The following is a 24,198-nucleotide window of genomic DNA, read 5'->3' as shown; positions in this document are numbered from 1 at the left end:
TTGGATTCAACTATGGGCAAATACAATTTGTTTTGCCATATGTGAGGGGACTATTCAAAGATACTGAATAGACAGATTCCACTAGAGTTAGATGTCCAAACTATTATACAATGAGATATGTAGAATTTAGAACTGAACTGCACTTTGATGCCTGTATAGATCATTAAAAAAAGAAAGCAAACTTGGAAAAGAGGTACCAGAAGATAATATTTTCTTGTCTTAGAAGGGATGATGAAAGTATTAAAGGAAAGAACTACACATTAGTAACTCCTTTGAAGAACTCAAGTAAGAAAAAGATGGAAAACAAATGCCACCTAGGAACATTAAAGAATCATGCTGCTATAATGAAAAGTGGAATGGTGAAAGAGGTTAATGACACAGACTAATGATGAGATTATTTTACTTTAAATTTCACTGCAACATCAGAAATCCTCTTGACATCTTCATATTATGTAAAAGCAATCGCTCTTTTTTTCTCATTGAGTTTATTGGTACATTTTAGGTATACAGTACAGTTACATTCATTACTGGGATCTTGTACCTTCACATGACCGGTCTTGGTTCTCATTTTCCCCCTTGTCCCTGTCCTCCCTTCACCCCCTCTTCCCTTCCCTATTTACAGACACTTTATTTCCATTTTTCAATTTTCTTGTATCTTTTCCCCTTATTTCCTTTCCTCTACCCTTCCCACTTCTGCTCTTATCTCTTATATAAAATGTCAAAGGAGATAGTATCAGTCTTTAGCCCTTTTCTTCCTTTAGCCCTGTTTGTTCCACTCTTAAGACATGGTTAAAGGAAGGGCTTACTGAAATCTCTTATGTAAAATGTCAAAAGAAATAGTATCAGTCTCCTGGGGTTACATTTAAATATACGACTTTAATTACCTATATTTAAGTACCTATATTTTAATGACGAACAAGTAGTTTCACAGACTTGAGCTTTATCTCATCTCTACGGTTTACTGACATGGATGTCTTAACATGCTTGACTGATGACAAAATGATACCCGAAGTTGCCACTGTTGATTGCTTTTCTATCATACGAGAAAACAATGAGTTGATATTGCATATGTTCACCTCTAAGCTTAATCCCTCAATGATAGAGTTTTCATTTTACAGATAAAAAGCAGTGAGTTGCAAATACATGCATTAAGTTGTCCAGGATCTGAGAACTAGTAAATATTTGAACCAGAAGTCATATTTGCTTTCCGAACCAGTATTAGTTTGGGGGAGGCACGTTGCGTTCGAAACAGAAGGTACATCTTTTAGCACCAAGCTTAGCGCTGCTCTTCAGCTGCCTATTTCAATTCATACCATTTCCTTCAAACCAATCTATTAAACTTGGAAAGTGGCCAAGACCATACTCTCTGCTTTCAAAGTGCTTAAAAAATGCTGTTACACTTTCTCTCATGTATGTGACTATCAATATTCTCAGTCTTCTACATTCATTGACAAATGTGAGGCAATATTTTCTTTTTCTTAAATTTTATTAATGGCTTCCCTTTGGATTGCTTTTAGTCTTCTTCAGAAACTTTGTGCATTCTTTTTTTTTTTCCTTTTTATTGAGGTTATTGGTACAATCTAGGTATACAATACAATTACATTCATCACTGGGATTCTGTACCTTTACATAGTAGGTCTTGATTCTCATTTTTCCCCTTGTCCCTGCCCTCCCTTCACCCCCTTCTCCTCTCCCCATTTACAAACACTTTATTTCCATTTTTTCAGTTTCTCATATTTTTTTCCTCTCCCTTATTACCTTTCCCCCACCCTTCCCACTTTCCCTACACCTTTAGCCCTTTACTTCCTATTTCACATTATTAATTGTCTCATTAGAATCCTGTGTACTATTACAGTTTTCACACCAAAGAAACTATTCGGTATTTCAGTTAAAGAAATCTCTGTATGAACATTAAAAATAGGGAATCCTAAAATAAAACTAAAAAGGAAAGTAAAAGAGAAAAGGCAATGATGTAACATCAAAATAATCCTTAATTCTGGAGATGAAAATGGTCCTTGAACATATTTAAATTGCTTCTCGCTCTTATAGTCTTATCTTATTCTTTTTTCATTATTTAGAGAATACTTTATTAGTTTCTGTAATCCAACCCATGAGGATATGACCTTACATATTATGTGTTACCCCTGTACACATGGAAAAAATAAAAATAAAAATAAAAATAAATTAACATTTCTAGACCAATATGGTTGTCCATTTCTGTACAATGCCAAGTCAACACAGTAAATTGGGGTGACTTTTTGCAAAGTTGGCAGCACCGTTAAAGTTTCCCAAAATTCAATTTATATATATATATGTGCGTGTAGACTAATAATAGTATGCTATGCATCGATAGCAGCAACAGCTTTTCCAGGTTCTGCAGTCATCTGAACAAAATTATAGACATTCAGCACATTCCATTACAAAAAAAAAAAAGAAAAGAATAATATCCAGACAACATTCTTTATAGACGTAACTGAAATTTCCTCTTGCATGTATTTCCTCTCCAGAATGATGAGGTGGGGCAGAAAAACAGGGTGGGAGTGGGCAGAGACCCTGATAGGAGATTACCTGAGGCCATGGCTGGCTGCCCTGTTCACTTCTAAGACTCTCTGTTTTGTGTTGTTTGTTCAAACTGTCGTTGTTGAGACAAAATACCCGACAACCAAAGTTACAGGAGAAAGAGTTTATTTAGCTCTCAGTTTGTAGAGCTTTCAGTCCATAAATGGCGAAGTGCCATGTGGCAGAGGAGCATAACAGAAAAGAAACAGTTCGTGGAACCCACAAGTAGCAAAAATAACAAGGGAACCTTAACAGTGTCCTTCTAGCTCTTTTATGCTATCCAGAATACTGCACTCAGGATGGTGCTAAGCCAATTATTGTACTGGTTTAGTAATTACACTCCCTGAATCCCAGCATCACACACTAGATTCAGCCACCTCTGAAAAAGCCACCTATGACTGCATGAGGGTTCAGGGGCACATCTAAACCCAAACCATAGCATAGAAGCTTCTGAGTAGGGCCGTAGTCCCCTCAGCCTCTGTGTGGAGGGAAGTAGGATCTCTCTCTCTCTCTCTCTCTCTCTCTCTCTCTCTCTCTCTCTCTCTCTCTCTCAACAGTAACCACTCCCCTTTTACTTCCCCTTTTCCCTTCTGCTCCATTTAGGGTCCTATGGACTCCAATCATCTCCTCATTTGGGTTCCCTGGACAGTCTTTCTTTGTCTCTTGATTCTCACTTTTTAAAAAATTTCAAAAAAAAAGAGAAATAACTAAAATTTGTATATGTAGGTCCCCTAGCATTTCCAAGTAAAATTGCTCCATTTCCTGGTGTTGAGGAAAATAATTGATAGTTCATAGCCTGATACAGAAAGCTTTCAATCATCTGGATTCTGTATAATATTTCAGGATTATATTTTACTACATCTTCCCAGACTGATTTTCTTTACCCGTGGGGAACTATTCTAAGTCTAACAAACATATTGTGTTGACCCATATGTCTTGAGAATTGCTTTTTATTTCCTCCTTGGCCTGAAATTCCTATTTTTTTCCTTTCTATATTTCTTCCTGCACAGCTTTTAAATTTTTCTCTAAAGTCAATTAAAGGACAATCTCAGAATTCTTTGTTCTACCACTTTGTTGCATTACATGTCAACTTCTCTGTGACAGTTGCTGAGACTGTTCTCTCTCTTGCTTACCTTCCTTGGAAGTTTTAAGGAGTACAGATAAGACATTTTGTAGAATATCCATCTGTTTGTCTGATGTTTTAGTCATTATTATGCAGGTGTCACATTTGTATTGGAGGCAGACCACAAAGTGTAATTCCCATCCTATAATTTATAGATACATTGTCATTTTATGTACTTTATTTACAACCTATCTGTATCATAATGTAAACTTTTTATTTATGTGATTGTAGATCATTTCCTCTTTTGATCACGAAATTCTGAGAAAAGGTTCTTTTAAAACATACTAAGTGTTCAATTAATGTTTGATGTCATTGATGAAAATAATAGAGAGTAGTTTTTAAATGTGTCTCTCAAATTATGAGACATTGAAAGTTAAACTGAAAATCTGTTAAAAATAAATAATTGGAAGATTCTGTGTTCTCCACGAAAGTATATATAATCTGTGTTGGATGAAAAAAGGAAACATAAGAAAGTATAATTATGGTAAAAAGCTTATTATCAAAAATAAATGATACAATTTCAGCAGTTATGTCATTTAGTGGTGACTTTGACAAAGGACTTGAAGAGTTTTATTGTGTTAAAATTGAATTACTTATTATAAACTGTGTTGTATTCATGACATAAAGCCTTATGTTTGTATATCAATGTTTTTCAAACTAATTTCCTAATTGTCTTTTTTTTTGCTAAAATAATGTCTTCTAATACTATTTCTAACCTAAGTGCACTATTTTATATTTGAAAAAATCAGTGAAGTTGGGCCATAAGAAACAAAGGATTAATAAACTGGATATGACAAGGACTAAATGAGAACTAAAAGATAAATAAGATGGAGATAAAAAAATAGAATACTTTCAGTAAAAGAAAAATCTGAAAATCTAAGACAACAAGAATTGCTAAAAGAAGGTCTTCAATATGGAAAGGGACAATTAATTATTACTGGGTAGATTAATCTTAATTTCAAATCAGAATGATTTTTTTTCCAGCTTTAATTGAGTTTATTGGTACATTTTAGGGATACAGTACAGTTACATTCATTGTTGGGGTCTTGTACCTCTACATGACAATTCTTTTTTTTTTTTAATTTTATTGAGTTTATTGGTACATTTTAGGGATACAGTACAGTTACATTCATTGTTGGGGTCTTGTACCTCTACATGACAATTTTTTTTTTTTTTTAATTTTATTGAGTTTATTGGTACATTTTAGGGATACAGTACAGTTACATTCATTGTTGGGGTCTTGTACCTCTACATGACAATTTTTTTTTTTTTTTAATTTTATTGAGTTTATTGGTACATTTTAGGGATACAGTACAGTTACATTCATTGTTGGGGTCTTGTACCTCTACATGACAATTTTTTTTTTTTTTTAATTTTATTGAGTTTATTGGTACATTTTAGGGATACAGTACAGTTACATTCATTGTTGGGGTCTTGTACCTCTACATGACAATTTTTTTTTTTTTTTAATTTTATTGAGTTTATTGGTACATTTTAGGGATACAGTACAGTTACATTCATTGTTGGGATAATGCACCTCTACATGGCAAGTCTTGATTCTCATTTTTTCCCCTTACCTCTGCCCTAGGGCTTACATACTATAAAGAAAATCTCTAGTATTCACACTGGTTGGGAGCAAAGAAAATAACCTGTAGAAATGAAAGTTTAGAATTAAATACATCTGAAAAAAAGCAACAATCCATTTCATGTTTATCCTCTTGTTCTTTGTTTTATGATAAAAATTTCTTGCATTTGAAAAAAATGGCCACCTGGCACTGGATATTGAACCCAGTGACTCATGTGTGCTAAGCATGCACTCTACCAACACTCTACGTCTCTGTAACCAAAGTTCCACACATTTGGTTTTGGTTTGCTTTTTATTAGTACATGTTTGCAGTCCATGCAGTTTATAGCCTTTTCCCCATTTTCATTCTTGTTGATATTATTAATGTTATCTCATGTTTATGAACAATGTCTTCAGTCTTTGGATTAATAGCTTCCTGTACAGGTAGTATCTTTATTTTACTTAATTCCCCTTGCCCTGCCATTAACTCCTTCCTCTTAGTCTCTCAAGTCCCTTCCCATTCACAAGATATTTATCCCCCATCTCCTTCCATTCATCCTGTATTAATATCTTTGTACCTTGCCTTACTGAAATGAAAGATATCACATGACGTTAAGCTTGTGTGTCTGGTTTATTTCATTCAACATTATAGTTTCCAGGTGCATCTGTTTTTTCTACAAAGGTCTCCAATGAATCCCTCTTATAGCCAAGTAGCATTCCATTACGTATATGTACGACGTTTTGTTTTCCAGTCATTGGTTGATGGGCATACAGGCTTCTAGGATTAAGCAATTATGAACTGTGCTTTAAAACATTGATATGCATGTATTGCTGTACTGTGATGTCTTAAGCTCTTTGAGGAAGATACCTAAAAAGGGGATAGGTGTGTTGCATGGAGTCTCTAATTTTTGTTCTTTGAGAAATCTTCATCATGATTTCCATAATGGTAGTACTAGTTTACATTCCCATTAACAATGTAGGAGTGTTCCTTTTTTACAACAGCTTTGCAAGCATTTGTTATTTTTTGATTAATTAATGATTAACATCCTTTCTGGAATAAATAGTAACTTAGCAATGTTTTAATTTGCATTTCTCTAATGCCAGAAGAAGGTGATTGTTCTAACTCAGACTGAAAGATCAACACAGCACATACACATCCTTTTGTCTACTCTAAATTAGCAAAATCCCCCTATAAAATGTTGCAGATCAAATAAAAGGAACAGGAGACTTGTGGTTCAGAGTAGCTTAACATTTTATATCTCCCATCTTTTGATAGTTATATGGAAAAGAAAAATGAAGTTCTATTTTATCTTAGCTTTTAGTTTACAGGTATTTTCATTATAACAACATACATAATGCACTGATAAAAACACAATGTCATCCTTTGTCTTGTTCCTGATTTTAGCATGAAGATTTTCAGTTTTTAACCATTTAGTATGTTGGCTGTTGGTTTTTTATAAGTTGAGATAAAACCCACCTATTCCAATTTTCTGTAGAGTTTTTTTTTTATTATGAATGGGTATTGAATTTTTTTCAAGTGGTTTTTTTTCTGCATCTATTGACATGATCATATGTTTTTTATCCTTGACTTTCCTAATATAGTGTAACACATGTATTGATTTATGTGTGTTGAATCATCCTTGCATCCCTGGGATTCAACAGACTTGGTCAGAGTGTATGCTGTTCTTGATGAGCCTCTGTATTCTATCTGCCAGTATCCTTTGAAGAGTTTTGCATCTATGTTCATTAGGGAGATTTATCTGTAGTTCTCTTTATTGGTTGGGTCTTTCCCTGGTTTTAGAGTCAAACTAACAAATGCTTCCAGGAATGAATTTGGAAATGTTGCTTCCCTTTCAATTTCATTGAAGAGTTTAAATAGTATTGGCAATAGTTCTTCTCTAAAGGTCTTATAGATTCAGCAGTGAATCCAACAGGACCTGGGCTTCTCTATGTTAGTAAAGTTTTAATTACATTTTCAATTTCACTGATTGTAATTGGGGTGTTTAGACATTTTATATATCATTCATTCAACATTGGTAATTCATATGTATCTAGAAATCTGTCCATTTTCTGTTTTTCATTTTATTAGGATACTGGTTTTCGAAGTAGGTATTGATGATTCCCTGAATTTCTGCTGGATCTGTTGTGACTTCATCTTTTTTTTTTTGTTACTAGTTGCATGAATATGAGCCTTTCCTTTCCTTTTATGATAAAGTTGACTAAGGGTTTATCAATTTTATGTACTCCTTCAAAAAACCAACTCTTCAATTCATTGATTTTTTTTTTTTTGGTATCATTCTCTTAGTCTCCATTGCATTGATTTCTGCTCTGATCGTTATAATTTCCTCCATTGTATGAGCTTTGGGTTTGTCTTGCTCTTCTTTTTCTTGGAGTTTAAGGCTGAGAATTAGGTTATTGGAGCTCACTCTGTATTCCTAGTATGGGCATTTCCTGCTATGCCTATCCCCAAGAACTGCTTTCATTGTGTCCCATAGATTCCAAGGATGTCCAATATCACAAGCCCTGTTCAATATAGTTCTGAAAGCATTAGCCACATTAATTAGACAAGAGAAAGAAATAAAAACAATAAAGATAGGAAAGGAATAAGTCAAACTGCCATTATTTACTGCCATGATGTTCTATATAAAAGACCCCAAAAAACACTGCCAAAAGACTTCTACATTTAATTGGCAGATTCAGCAGAGTAGCTGGATACAAGGTCAACACTCAAAAATCAATAGCCTTCCTGTACATAAATAACAGACTCACTGAGAGAAATTATGGAAACAATCCTTTTCAATATAACATCCAAAAAATGACATATTTAGGAATCAATCTAATGAAGGAGACAAAAGACCTCTTCACTGAAAACTACAATACACTGAAGAAAGAGATTGAAGAGGATATAAGAAAATGGAAAAATATTACTTGCTCCTGGGTGAGAAGAACCTATATAGTGAAAATGACCATAACTCTAAAACTGCTATACAGATTCAAAGCAATCCTGATTGACATCCCAAAATTATATTTCAATGAACTAGTGAAAGCAATACAAAAATTCATTTGGAAAAAGAAGAGACCTCGAATAGCAAAAGCCATTCTAGGCAACAGAGACGTGGAGGGGGCATCATAATCCCCTACTTGAAATGATTCTATAAAGCCACGGTGATAAAAACATCATGGTGCTGGCAAAGATACCAACCTGAGGAACAGTGGACTAGATTAGAAGGTACAGAAGCAACTCCAGACATACTCAGCTAGTTCACCTTTGACAATGGAGCCAACCATCCTCACTGCAGGAAAGATAGCTTCTTTAATAAATAGTGTTGGAAAAAGTGGATTTCAACTTCCCAAAGATTAAAAATAGATTAAAACTATTGTAAAAGGAATTTTTTCCCTTATTTCTCTTTCTGTCTGTCTGTTATTTGTGTATAGAAAGGAATCAATCTAACAAAAGAAACAAAAGATCTCTACACTGAAAACTACAGCACTCTGAAAAAAGAAATCGAAGAGGATATAAAAAAATGGAAAGATATCCCCTGCTCCTGGGTAGGAAGAATCAACATAGTGAAAATGGCCATACTACCGAAACTGCTATATACATTCAATGCAATGCCAATTGAAATTCCAACACTATATTTCACAGAACTAGAAAAAAGAATCCAAAAATTCATTTGGAACCACAAGAGACCTAGAATAGCAAAACCCATTATAGGCAACAGTCACCTGGCACCAGGTGTAACAATTCCCAATTTGAAACTATACTACAAAGCCACTGTGATAAAATCAGCATGGTACTGGCAAAGAAATAGGCCTGAGGATCAATGGAACAGACTGGAAGACACAAAAACAAATGCAGATGTACTCAGCTACCTCATCTTCGACAAAGGAGCTCACCATCCTCAGTGGAGGAAAGATAGCCTCTTTAATAAATGGTGTTGGAAAAACTGGATATCAACCTGTCACAGATTAAAATTAGACCCTTATCTTTCGCCATGCACTAAATTAAAATCCAAATGGATTAAAGATCTAAATATTAAAACAGAAACATTAAACTTGCTGGAAAGTAAGTTAGGTAGAACTCTGGAAGACATTGGTATAGGAAAAGACTTTATGAACAAATCCTCAGTAGCACGGGAACTAGCAGAAAGAATCAACAACTGGGATCTCATCTTACTAAAAAGCTTCTGTACTTCAAAAGAAACCATTAGCAGAACTAAGAGACAATCTACAATGTGGGAAAAAATTTTTACCAGCTGTACCTCAGACAAAGGACTATTATCAAGGATATATAAAGAACTCAAAACAATCAGTCCCCCCAAATATAAAGACCCGATCCAAAAATGGGCATCCGAAATGAACAGACATTTCTCATACAAAGAAGTGAAAGCAGCAAGAAAATATATGAAAAAATGTTCCACATCACTGGTCATTCGAGAGATGCAGATGAAAACAACACTAAGATTCCACCTCACCCCACAAAGAATGGCTGCTATCAAGAAATCACACAATAACAAATTTTGGCGGGGTTGTGGGGAGAAAGGAACCCTCCTCCATTGTTGGTGGGAGTGCAGACTAGTGCAACCCCTATGGAAATCAATATGGAGATACCTCAAAGAGCTTGGACTGGAGGTTCCATTTGACCCAGCCATCCCTCTGTTGGGTATCTTTCCAAGAGACCTAAAAGAATCATATCACAGAGAAGTATGTGCACCCATGTTTATAGCGGCACAGTTTGTAATAGCTAAATCTTGGAAACAACCTATTTGCCCATCCGTTGGAAACTGGATAAAGAAGATGTGGTTTTTCTATAAAATGGAATATTACTCAGCTATAAAGAGCGAGAGAATAGATTCATTCATAGGAAAATGGATACATATTGAAGATATACTCCTAAGTGAAATAAATAAGTCCCACATGTGTAAATACCAAATAGTTTCCCTGGTGTGAATATTCTGCAACAATGCATAAGATTCTAATAAGATTACTGACATTTAGAAATGGGAGGAAAGGAGCTAAAGGTGTAGGGAAGGTGTGATACGTAGGGGAAGAACAAAAAGGGAAAAGAAAAAAATGTGAGAGAATGAAAAGATGAAAATAAAGTGTTTGTAGATGGGGAGAGGAGGAGGGGGTGAAGGGAGGGCAGAGGTAAGGGGAAAAAAATGAGAATCAAGACTTGCCATGTAAAGGTACATGATCCCAACAATGAATGTAACTGTACTGTATCCCTAAATGTACCAATAAACTCAATAAAAAAAAAGAAAAAAAAAAAGAAAAAAATAGATTAAAACTAGATCCCAATCTTTCATCATGCACTAAACTAAAATCCAATTGGACTTAAGACCTAAATATCAAAACAGAAACATTAACCTTGCTGCAAAATAAATTAGGTAGAACTCTTGAAGACATTAGAGTAGGAAAAGATTTATGAACAAATCCTCAGTAGCATGGAAACTAGCACAAAGAATCAACAACTGGGCTCTCATCTTTTCTAAAAGCTTCTTTCTGCACTGAAGGAGCAACCACCAACAGAGCTAACAGACAACCTACAGTGTGGGAAAACATTTTATCTGCTGTTCCTCAGATAAAGGACTACTTTCTAAAATACATATAGAACTCCAACAATCCAGACCCCCCCCAAATATTAAGACCCAATTAAAAAATGGGCATCTGAAATGCACAGATTTTTCTCAGACAAACAAGAAAGCAGAAAATAAATATATAAAAAATGTTCAACATCACTGGTCATTTGAGAGATGCAGATGAAAACAACACTGAGATTCCACCTCACCCCAGAAAGAATGGCTGCTAACAAGAAATGAACCAATAACAAATGCTGCAAGGTTTGTGAGGTGAAAGGAACCCTTCTTCACTGTTGGTGGGGTACAGACTGGTGCAACCACTGTGGAAATCAGTACGGAGACACCTCAAACAACAAGATGGCCCATTTGACTCAGCTATCCCTCTATTGGGTATTTTTCTCAAATAATTAAAAGAATCATACCACAGTGATATATACCCATCCATGTTTATAGCAGCATAGTTTGTAATAGCTAAGACTTGGAAACAGCCCAAGTGCCCATCAACTGGAAAGTGAATAAAGATGTGGTTTTTCTATAAAATGGAATACTACTCGGTCATAAAGAATAAGATACTAGAGATATTTATAGATAAATGGATGCATATCTAGGCCATATTCTTAAGTGAAAGAAATAGGACATTCTTGAGTAAATACCAAATAGTTTTTGTGGTGTGGAAAATCTAAAAGTGTGAATAATTGGTGGTATAATTGATTATGTGAAATAGGAAGAAAAGGTCTAAAGGAGAAGGGAAAGTGGGAAGGGGAGGGGAGAGGAAAGAAGGGAAAAGAAAAAACATAAAAAAATGGAAGTAAAATCTTTGTAAATAGGGAAGGTGAAGGCGGTGAAGGGAGGGCAGGGGAATGGGGAAAAAATAAGAACCAAGATACATCTGTGAAGGAACAAGATCCCAATGATGAATTTAACTGTACTGTCTACCTTAAATGTACCAATAAACTCAATGGAGAAATAAAAATGCCAAAGTTGATTTTTGTGAAACTGTGTACAAATAGGTAAATAGCCACTATCAATGGCTGCCTGCTTCCCTAAACATGTGAAATTCTTTTGGGTTAGTAATGTACAGAATGGAAGTGGATTCACTTTCCACTTGCTGTGCAAAATGTAAGACACCTATAATTTAAAGCAGGAGAACTTTAATTGAGATTATGGTATCAAGCTTTGGTCAGCTGCTTCCAGGGGGTGGGGAGCATCATGGCAAAGGGGCCTGACACAGCAGTATTGATTAGTTCCTGATAAGAAGGAAGAAAAGCAAAAAAGTGCTAGACATGCAGCAGCAGGGGTCCATATATAATACTCAAGGCCATGCCTCCATGATCAACCAAGACACAACCAGAGCAAGCTAGTTTAATCTGCTAGGCACTTCCAGATCCAATGAAGTGAACACATCCAGATTAAGAGTCAGGAGAAGAAAAAAAAATATGAGAAAATGAAAAAAAAATGGAAATAGAGTATTTGTAAATAGGGCAGGTGGGGAGGTGGTGAAGGGAGGGCAGGGATAAGGGGAAAAATGAGAACCAAGACCTGTCATGTAAAGGTACAAGATCCCAATGATTAATGTAACTATACTGTATACCTAAAATGTACCAATAAACTGAACGAGAGAAAAAAAAAAGATAAATCAACCAATAACAAATGCTGGTGGGGTTGTGGGAGAAAGGAACCCTTCTCCATTGTTGGAAGTGCAGACTGGTGCAACCACTGTGGAAATCAGTATGGAAATGCCTCAAACAAGTAGGATTAGAAGCCCCACCTGACACAGCTATTCCCCTACTAGGTTTCTTTCCAAAAGAATTAAAAGAATCATACCACAGCGAAACATGCACACCCATGTATGTAACAGCACAGTTTGTAATAGCTATAAGTTGGAAACAGCTTAATTGCCCATCAACTGGAGACTGGACAAAAAAGATGTGATTAAAAAAAAAAAAAAAGGAGTACTACTGAGCCATAAAGAATGAGAAACTAGAGTCATTTATAGCTAAATGGATGCACATTGAGGCCATACTCTGAAGTGAATTAAATAAGACACATATGTGTAAATACCTAGTTTCTCTGGTATAAAAAAAAATATAAATAAGGTTCAAATTGTATAATTGATAATGTGAATTAGGAAGAAAAGGTCTAAAGGAGGGAGTGGGTAGGATAGGGAAAGGAAATAAGGGAAAATAAGAAACAGGAAAAACTGGAAACAAAGTCTTTGTAAATCGGGAAGGAGTAAAGGGAGAGCAAAGGAATGAGGAAAATAAGAACTGAGGTACATTATGTAGAGGTCTAAGATCCCAGTGATGAATGCAACTGTACTGTATACTTAAAAAGTACCAATAAACTTAATTTTTAAAAAAAGAGTCGTGAGAAACTTGGAGAATATTCACTCACTATTGTCAAAAAGACAGAAGCTTCTCAACCTAAGGTAAGTTAACTTCAATTATAGACATTGGGTTGTCATTGTCTCATTTCAGGGGAAAATGGTAAATTTAGAAAATAACTATTTTATCTTCTGAGTGTCTGTCACCTTGTAGGAAGAGTGCGGAAGAGGGGATGTGCTTCGAATGTGTGACTGTGCCCCGGCTCTGTGCGTCTCCTTGCTTGTTGCTCTCAGGCCTATGTGCAGTTGCCTGTATATTTCCCCTGCAAGTTTTTTTTGGAATTTTAATAAGTAGTTTCATGACAGCACCCAAGGACATCAAAATTATCTAAAGAAATTTCTCATGTTATCAAGTTGAGACTTAAATGATTTACAAATTAATGAGAAATATAAAAGATGCAGTAGCCTTCTGAGGTACAATGTTTTGGATGATAAGAAAATTCATTGAAAAATTCTGTAACATAGTTCAAAATATATCTCTAAAATTAAAATAGTATATAGCTTGCGAGTGTAATATAAAATGTCATCTGTAAAACATAAGTCTCATATAAGTAAATATTAAATTATGATTAGTTTCTTTATAATCTTTGCTATGAGGTGCCTCTTTCCTTTATCAGTGAGATATTTAGCACAGTGCATTCATCCTTCTTAAACCTTACATAATCAGCATTCAATAATGAGACTGCATTACTTTTCTGTTATTTGATTTTACTGAAAAATAAAAAAGCATGAGTGAAGAAAATCATTACTCAAGTGTGAAATGACCTTATTTGAGTTTTGACTGAAGCTTTAGTCTTTCGTATCACATAAATTTGAACTGGTGATCAATAATTAAATGAATAGTAAGGTAACTTAATAAGGTACATAGAAGTTTTCACATTATTGTACTTAACAAAACACTTTTAAGAATAAATGAGCCTTTTTTAGATTTAAGGAACGAGAATTTTTAGGAATAAAGAAGCTTCATGTAGATTTGAAAAGGTGAACTGTGTTATCCTCGCATAAAACATAAATTATGTATTGAATACAGAAACAAAAAGTAGAGAGAGATTGAGATTAGGAGATATGCACAAGGGTGACTAATAGCCAAGTTTCTTAAAGGATAGCATCCATCCAATATTAAGTTTTTACTGATTTATAGTTGCACACACCAAAAACTATAATATAATTAAATACTCCAGGTATAGATGATGCTAAAGCCCAGCAAAAACTGCTTTGAGTAGGAGGACCAAGAGCTGAGGTTTTTTTGCCCTAACACATAATAGAATCACCTGGAGGACCCCAAACAAATACTGATCCTCATGTGGTGAAAAACTAAAAGTATAAATGAGGCTCAAATTGTATAATTGATAATGTGAAAAAGGAAGAAAAGGTCTAAAGGATTAGGGGAAGTGGGAGGGGTAGGGGAAAGGAAAGAAGGGAAAAGAAAACAGATTGGAAAAGGAAAAAATGGAACCAAAAGTCTTTGTAAATAGTGAAGGGTGGTGGGGGTGAAGGGAGAGCAGGGGTATGGGGACAAAAGCAGAACCAAGATGCATCGTGTGAAGGTGCAAGATCCAATGATGAATGTAACTGCACTGTATGCCTAAAAAGTACCAATGACCTTAATGAAAAAATAGTAATACTGATCCTCAAGCCACCTATAGAGCATCTATTCATTTCCTTTGTGTGGCCCTTACAGAGTGATTTCATGTGAAGGCTGCTTTTGCTAGTTCAATGTGTAACAGTTCAGAAATAGGCTTTTGAGTAACTTGGAGTAGTCAGAAGTATGAGTGAGCATGTGTGCGAACGTGCGCGCGCAGCTGCTGTTTCTCCGCTTTGGCTTGGGCTTCTAAAATTTTGAATAAATCTTAATGGAGACAGCTGTCCAGCAATTAGGAATTTCTATCTTACTTATAAAAATAATCCTGCTAGAAAATAATCTTGTTTTTTATGTCTCCCTATAATCAACGGTTAAATTTTCCATAGTTAGTTTCACGCCATTCAGCTTTTAAATTGGCAGATGATTATGTAGGAATTATAAGGGAGAAGGCAAACCAGAGTAAATGCAGTTTTTCCCAAGAAAACCAAGTTTAAATTAAATACATAAAGCACAATTCCAACATTCAGTGAGTTGTCTTTAAAGTAAGTTATATATCTTATATCAATGCTGACATCAAAATATTTATAAATATACTTTATTCTGTAATATTTGCAAAATGCATCTACTTGTAGCTTTAGGTAATAAATCAGTGGAAAAGCACTTACACATTACTATATTTTAACAAATCTGCAATATACTTATATAACATTTTTTGTTGTTGATACTTCTCAAAACCCATGGCATGTATATTAAAATACAAGAAATACTGATATAATGATAAAGCTAATATTTTAAATTTATCCCACTCTACATATTAGCATTTTAAATTAAGGTATTATATTCATGCATTTAATATCAATAAATTAAGTTATTAAAATTAACAAATTTAATGTACCAGTATGATTAACTTTAATAATCAATAGCAGTTACTACAATAATTATTGAAAATCAGTTTTCACCAATATCTATACTACATAAAAGGGACTGACTGGTGTCCGAAGAGTAGCGTGTGTTTCACTTCTCGTGTGTCCTTCAGATTTGGTTTATTTGAGTCTCACTCAGACACCTTCACAATCGTGTTGACCTCATCATAGCTCACAGGAAGGGTGGTTGGTAAGCAGGAAAGTCCCGTGGAAGATTCTATTATACTTGACCTCGAAGCACAAGAGGAGGCCACAGCCTGTTAACATCATAACTTATTGCCTAAAGAGGAGCAGCAGAGCTTTGAAAATATTTACGGTTGGATAGTTTCCATACTATCAGCCAGGCTTAATGTTTCATTCTTTTAAAATATTGTACTCAATAACAAAAGTTTAGATGACACCTACAAATACAACACACAATAGCTCTTCTGTTTCTCCACTTTATACACAGGCTAAGGTTACACCGTATTTCACTTTTACCAGGCCAGTTTAAACTTTATGCTAATAAATAATTTTTTGCATATCTGAACACAATTAGAAACCTCATAATTAAGACAGAAGGGCAAAAATATTTTTTCCCATAATGAAGAAGACTGATTTGAAAGAGAAAATGTTTGGTTCCATTTTTTTAAGTTCATGTGCAGTCAATATGATCAGCAATAACAATATCAGTTATAATTTCCTGACCTCATTTAATGAACAATAAACAACCAGTGGGCACAATTTCTTATTGCATTTTTGCAAGCATTCGTTATTTCATGTATTACCTTAATGAAAAGATTTCTTTTTGAGAAAGGTGCACACAGATTTCAGATAGAGTTAGTTAAAATAATAGCTATTAGTGAAAAGCCATAGTTAATAGTACTAATGTATTACTATTTTTCTCAAGGTAGATTGAAAAAACTCACGGATAAATTACTTCTGTTTTTTTTTCCCCCATTGAATTTATTGGTATATTTTAGGTACACAGTACAGTTACACTCATCATTGGGATCTCGTACCTTTGACAGGTCTTGGTTCTCATTTTTTTCCCCTTACTGCTGCCCTCCCTTCACCCCCTCCTCCCTTCTCTATTTACAAATATTTTATTTCCATTTATTTATATTCTCATTTTTTCCTTTTCCCGTATTTCCTTTCCACTACCCTTCCCAGTTCCCCTAGACCTGTAGCCCTTTTCTTCCTATTTCACATTGTCAATTATACCATTAGGGTCTTATGTACAAAGGGCTAAAGGTGTAGTGGAAGTGGGAAGGGTAGGGGAAAGGAAATTCAGGAAACGAAAAAAATGAGAATATAAAAAAATGGAAATAAAGTATTTGTAGATAGAGAGGGGAGAGGGGGTGAAGGGAGGGCAGGGGTAAGGTAAAAAATGGGAACCAAGACCTGTCATGTAAAGGCACAAGATCCCAATGATGAATGTAACTGCACTGTGTACCTAAAATGTACCAATAAACTCAATGAGAAAAAAAAGAAAAATAAAATTTTGTACTAAAGAATTTCACATAGCTTGCCACAACATGGTAAATCTCACATTTTTATTTCCCTGATGTGATGGGTCACATAAACACAACTGGGCCTATATAGACGTGTGTAATTCTGTGAACTCCCTACTTTCATCTTTTCCTCTGTCCCTTAAGAGAGCCAAATGTGCATGGCTTAAATAAAAGCTACTGTGATTTGAAGAAGCACATCATGCACACGTTTAAGCTTAAATTTGGTAACTACTTACTTGCCAGCCCCACACAACTAAATTTAATATAGTCTGTATTATAAAACGGGGAGGAAGGGACTCAGTCTCTAGAGGTATTATGAGGTATTCCATTCTTCTCTTCTTTCTCAAAGTGGTACTTAGAAATAAGTAGTGGATGATGGTTGAAACACCTAGGAAGGATTCAGAATGAGAAGGACCTAAGAGCGTCATGATCAAAAGTTAGAGCTATTGTCAGTGACTCCTGGCATTGTAAGGAGCTGCTTTGCCAAAGTGCCCTTTGAGGATATTGTAAGAGTTGTTAATAAACTGGATGTTCACCTTTCCTTTGGGGTTGTCATCAAGGTCTTGCCATTGAAAAGAGTGGGAAAATCAGGAGCGGATGGAGAATTCCAGTCCATGTACCTGTTCTTACTCATTGCTAGAATTCCTAGGAATGCTATATTGAGAGGTACTTAGAAATTTTCTGTATATTCAAGAAGCATTCCATGATATTAATGAATAGCATGGAACAGGAGAAAGTGAAGAAGTGTTTTGCCAGTCCTGCACAAATTTTTATTTTCAAATAGGCATAATTTATAAACTATAATCAAATATTAAAGTTACAGAAATAAATGGAATGACCATGGACTATGAATACATAAATGTATCATTATCTAATACATACATTAACATATGGTTTACTATGTAATGTTTCTTTTATGTATTAATAGTGGTATTTTAATGAGTAGTTTTTATTTCCCATTATCTGGTAAAGTTCATAAGCAGATTAATCTGTGTAATACACTTAATCCAAAATTAAAAGGATCTCAAATTTACCACAGATTCTCCTGCAACACTATGTCCAAAAGTGTTTCATTAAATTGGCCCTAAGTGCAATTTTTATGAACTGTATATGCTTGGACATAAGGGTAGAATTCAAGAACACTGCTCCTAAAATCAAGCCAGTGTAGATCATGAAAAACTTTCAATAAGTCATTTATATTCTGTATCTTAGTGTCATCTACAAAATGAAGTGGGTTTTTTGGTTTATTATTATTATTATTATTATTATTATTATTATTTTGGGGGGGTTCTTGAGACAGGATCTCACTATGTAGTTGACACTGACCTGGAACTCACTACGTAGTCCAGGCTGGTCTTGAACTCACAACGATTCTCCTGCCTCAGCCTCCCTATTGCTGGGATTACAGGCATGCTCCACCACGCCCAGCTATAAAATGTAGTTTTAAAGTACAGCTATTTAACAAAAATGTCCTTAACACTAAGTTCTTGATATTATAGAAAAATCTGTGAATTGAGTGAGAATCAGGTAATCTTTAGGCCCTGTATACACTCTTAGTTGAACCCGTTAGATAATGCATTCTGTGTGTCTGAATTAGTTTGTAATCATCATCTAAAATGTTTTAGACACTTATTACATGAGAGGAACCAGTCAGAGAATTTGAAATGCATTAACTTGTTGTACTCCAAGAACAGATATACCCATACATATATGAATAAACTGAAGTAGACTCATGCTATAAATATTTATACTTCTGTGATTCTTATCTGATTACATCCAGATGACACAAGATTTTTCTCACAGAGGAAAATCAAATGATAAGATTAAAGTACAGAGAGTGAAAAGCAAGACTGTATTCATATACTACCCAAGTAAACTTTCAATTAACATATTAAATCCTTTGGTATTTTTATTTTCATTGGCCAGCTTTGCTAAACTTATCTTAAATTTTGTTTCATATACAAACAATATAGAAAACTTTGCTAGAATTTAAAATTATTTTATATCACTTCAATTTTCCATGCATTATTTTACATAGTATTCACGAGGTCCTCCATAGTCCTGAGAAAAGCAGAGCACTATGTGAATTTACTTAAATAAGATAAGTGGTAAAAATGGTAGAAGCTGTGTGATTTTCAAGAAAGTATAGCACATACAGGGACATCTAGTTGACAATTATCTAAAACCTGATGATAAAGCCACCCATTACACCGTGCATTAGGAAAATCAAACCAGGAGGGCTTGGGGAATCACTGCTAAGAAGGACACACGTTTCATTTAGGAGGCAAAAGTTCAAGAGATCTCCTGCCACTATACTTTATATATTAAAATTTGTAACAGTAGATTTTAAATATTTTCATCATAAAAAGCTGTATGTGTGTGTTTGATCCCTGGTACCAAAAAAAATGTGATAATGTATGTTTGTTATTTTGATTTCACCATTCTAAGAGGTATACATGTAGCAAAAGTCATATACCATGAATATGTACACATTTCATATACACAAAATATAGTAAAAGGAAAAGAAAACCTCAAGGAAGATTTCTAATAACCAGTGAAGTAGAGATAGCTAGCTAAATTTGTGTACAATAAAATTTTCTCAAAATAAGTGCTCTTAATGTCCATGTGATTAGCAAATGAAAATATAGTCTTGTAAGATCATTATACAGTATATTTACCATTGTTATGAAACATCACTGTTCATATAATGGCTTTCATATTTTCTTTATTAAGATCTATTTATATTGCATTAAAATAAAGATTAAAAAATCCAAACTTTCTGTAATAAAAATTTCTTTGATATATTTATTGTCCATATGTAATTTATGTCTCTTATACCTACAATGTTAAATTAAATTCTAAATACATTTGGACAAATTAAAAGAATCCATGAAAATATATACATTTATATATATGTTCGTGTGTGTAAAATATGTGGTATTGTGATTAATTAACATAGAAAAATTCAATAGTTAAGTCTTCAGTGTATTTTATTTCTTAGAGAGAAAATATGTTCCCATGGAGGTAGTATAAGAGAAATTGAAAAAAATGAAGGTCACACACGCACAGAGTTTTTACCTACTGTGATTTTCTTCTGGAGACTGAAGGTAACAGAGAGGAGATGCTGTTCGGTCAAGGGAATTCTATCTTCAGGGACCCATGCTAATTCATTGCACGCCACAATCCAAGTATCTGGAGTCTGCATTTCTTTAAGAACCGATTGAATTATATTATACAAAAATGTTCTGTGTCAAAAAAAAAATCCTCAAATTGAAATTAGTGAATGCTTATCTGCAACCATTTTTTTTTTTTTAAACACCAGGGATTGAACTCAGGACCCTCCTCTTGCAAGCCAGGCAGTGGCCATGTGTCAATTTTTATCAGCCAGAAAATAAAAATTATCATTAACGTGAACCTACTGTCCACTTTGACCAGTTTAGTGTCATACCAAGTGGAACTTTTAAAATTAAAATTATCTGGGATCTCTAAAAGACTCACCTCTGGTTTGAACACACATTCCAGTGAGTTACAGTCTTGCATGCTCATCGAAGCTTTTTTGAATATTTTCTGCAGAGTTTGTAAATAATCAGATTGCAGGAAGGCTCCTAACCTGGTTTATGACTAGAAATAACTTTGGAGCTGAAACACTTTGAGCTGCTTTGCTTGCTGCTTTGGTTCGTTTTATTGGAATTTACTCTTGGAAACCTGCCTTGAGAGACAGTCCTTAATAATTATTACACTGATGACAATCCTGGATACACATCACACTTCAGTGTCATTTCTATTTGTTAAAACTGTAACAGAGAGGCACAGATAAACTACTGATAAAAATAAAAATATCAAAACTTGGAAAAAGGTACCGTTAATTTGATGCAGTATGTTAAAAAGTTTCTGAAAGTAACAGGAAGCACAATGTTAAAGATAAGTTTAAGATGATATAGTCTTATTGCTTAGTATACAGCAAATATATGGAGATTTTCATTGTCCCAAAGACTAATATAAAAATATTTTAGCCAACAGAAATGTAGTATCTTAACAATAACTGTAGGATATATTTGTAATAACTAATATATGTATATTAAAATCACATTAATGTGTATATATTTATATGGAAACCTTGCTTTTTAAAAAAACGTATAAAATAATTTTCTTTGTCCTTTTGTTTTCATTATTTGACCCACTGTGTCTGTTACACATTAGTCTAGGGCACATAAGTTTACTTCCATTTAGTCTTTGATCTGCTGCATTTTTGCATTCCATAAATTTTACTTGCATTGAAACTACTAGTGCCACTTTTATGATAATACTTTTCTAATATCTGCAATGGCTACTGCTATCCTGCCACATGAAGTATTTTAAGCAGAAGAGGTATTATTTACTTAGGTTAATGTACATATGCCACATTCCCTTATCAATAACAAGTAGAAATTATAATAGGAAATGTCATATATCTACTAATAAGTAACGTATACTTTTGAATATATAAAATATGTAACTTTAAAAATATGTATTAGAAGAAAATCTCCAACATTACCAGTTGAAATAAAGGCATATAACAGAAAGATATACTTAGTGGTGCCATGGAATGAACTTAATTGTATCTAAGCTTCATAAGTAATACATTCCCAATCAAGGAAAATCTCAAATAATTTCCATGAGAAAATGATTTAATGTATTTCAAGATAAAAAAATACAATTGTACAGAGCACTTTAATATAAACAGTGATAACGTTGGGTGATGTTAAATTCTTAATTGAAACTAAATTTAGTTAATACGTAATCACTGAATACTTTAATATGAGTACTTTCCAGTGTAAATACTGATTAGTAAACATAATATTATAATCAGATTTATATGCTAAAGTAAAGTGATTCTAGTTTTGATTCACACTACTGAATATGTTGCTGTGTTTTGTTTTTCTCATTTTAACAATTATGTGATGGGTATCTCTACCTGTAAAAATTTGTAATATTATAATTTATTTAAAGATTCAGTTCTACAGATAAAGTTTTGGAATTCTTTGATGCACCATAGTGCAAATAGTTAACAATGTTGTGATATACACTTACAATTTTTTTCACAAAGTTAGACCTCATATGTAATATTCTTACCACAATTTTACACACCCACAAAACAAGCAAAATTTTGGAGGTGATGATTATGTCTGTTATTTTGGGGATGGTGATGACTTCACAGTTCTGGGCAAAGACATAAACTCATCAAATTGAATACAATAAGAATGACAGAATTTGTAAATCAATTACTCAGAAAAGCTATTAAAATAATTTGTAATATTTAAAATCCACGCTCTTTGGCAATCTGAAAAAAAATTGACTTAATAGGGTTGTTAATTATTTTTCCCCTACTTTTGCTTGTGAAATAGAAGTTACTTTGGTTAGAAAGCAATAATTGATTCATTTGATACTGTGCTAGTAGCCATAGAGGCATAGGTTGAAAACTATGTTCTTTTTCCTATTTTTCTTTTTTCTTAAGAAAAGAAGTAGTTCTATACAATGATAAACATCAATTTATTTTAAAACATGACAGATTAAAGGACAAAACATGATGACAGTGGATATTATTTGCTGTCTTTTAAGACATTTCTTTCCACAGGAAGACACTACAATGGGTGAAAATCTTGCCAAGGTTTTGAAGACTGGATGGTTTGCTGATTCAAATCTCTCCCTTCAGTACACAATCTGCCTAAAAACCATTTTGTGTCATAACAGAATTATTGGCTGTACTAATATTAACTTTGTGTTCTTGATTATCAAAAAAACAAGGAATAATGCTTCATAATATATAAAGAATTGAACCATTTTACTAAAATAAATGTTTTTATGTTAATTTGAACTATTTTATTGTGACTAAGTGTTTTTTCTTAGGCAATCATATTGCTACTTTTATTAAGTATACCTCATCAAATAGGAATTAAAAATTTACCTTGTCAAAAATGATGTCCTTAATTTAGTAAAACTAAAACAACATTATCAAAATACTTTATGTCTAAAATATGATCTCAATAAAGTTACAATATATTTATTTTCACCATCTAAAAAAGATGTAGATATCACATAGTTGAATTTTTAATATGTTTCCTATTTTTCCAAATTGGTTCATCATGATTATGAATTATATAGATAAACTTTTAAAATCAATATAGAAATTAGGTAAAATTTATATATCTATAATATTACTAATATAAATATTTCAGAGTATATAATTTATAGGAATGTCTTGGATATTTGTCAATTTCTTTGAAGTCCATAACATGTTTTTACTTTCAAGGGAAAAATGGATCACTCCCTCCTGCAATAGTTATTTTATTCTTCTGCAATTTGATATTATTGCCTACTGTAATAAATTGTACACATCAGTCAGTTTTGTCATTTTTAAAGCCCTTTTGTTTTATTCTGATGCTTCCCAGCAGAATCTGTTATGAACTACAAATCTTCAATAAAGGAGATTTCAACAAAGGAAGACTATCTCAGAATACCATGGACAGGCCTAAAACAGCTTTTTTAAACTATTGCTGTTTCAAAAAATATTATTTGTTAATAAAATTATATGAACAAATTTTAATATATAAGAGCGAACACAATGGGAAATTTCAGAAGTGATTTAATATAGCAAAGAGACAATTTGGTGAAAGTAGTTCATGGGTGTAAGATCCACTGAGACAAGAAATAATTACATAGGACTATATTAAAATTTTTAAAAAATTCCAGTGGCTTAAAATACTGTTGATATAATTTGAATTGCCTGTGTGTGTGTATACAGAACCTTAAGTATATTACAGTCAATATTTTTGACTGAGGTGAAATATTCTAAAATTCTCCTTAATTTCTCTGAAATTATTATTATTCAGGTAGATTTGTTTGTTTTTGCTTTTGTTTCTTGAGACAGGAGTCCCTTATATAGTCTTGGGTGCCTTTAAACTCAGTATATAGCCTCAAACCCAGATACTCTTACCTGAATTTCCTGAGTG

This window comes from Fukomys damarensis, unplaced genomic scaffold, assembly GCF_012274545.1.
Source record: "Fukomys damarensis isolate Sample0158 unplaced genomic scaffold, DMR_v1.0_HiC HiC_scaffold_30, whole genome shotgun sequence".
Lineage (NCBI taxonomy): Eukaryota > Metazoa > Chordata > Mammalia > Rodentia > Bathyergidae > Fukomys > Fukomys damarensis.
The sequence above is the reverse complement of the archived record's forward strand: the minus strand, read 5'-3'. Positions refer to the sequence as shown.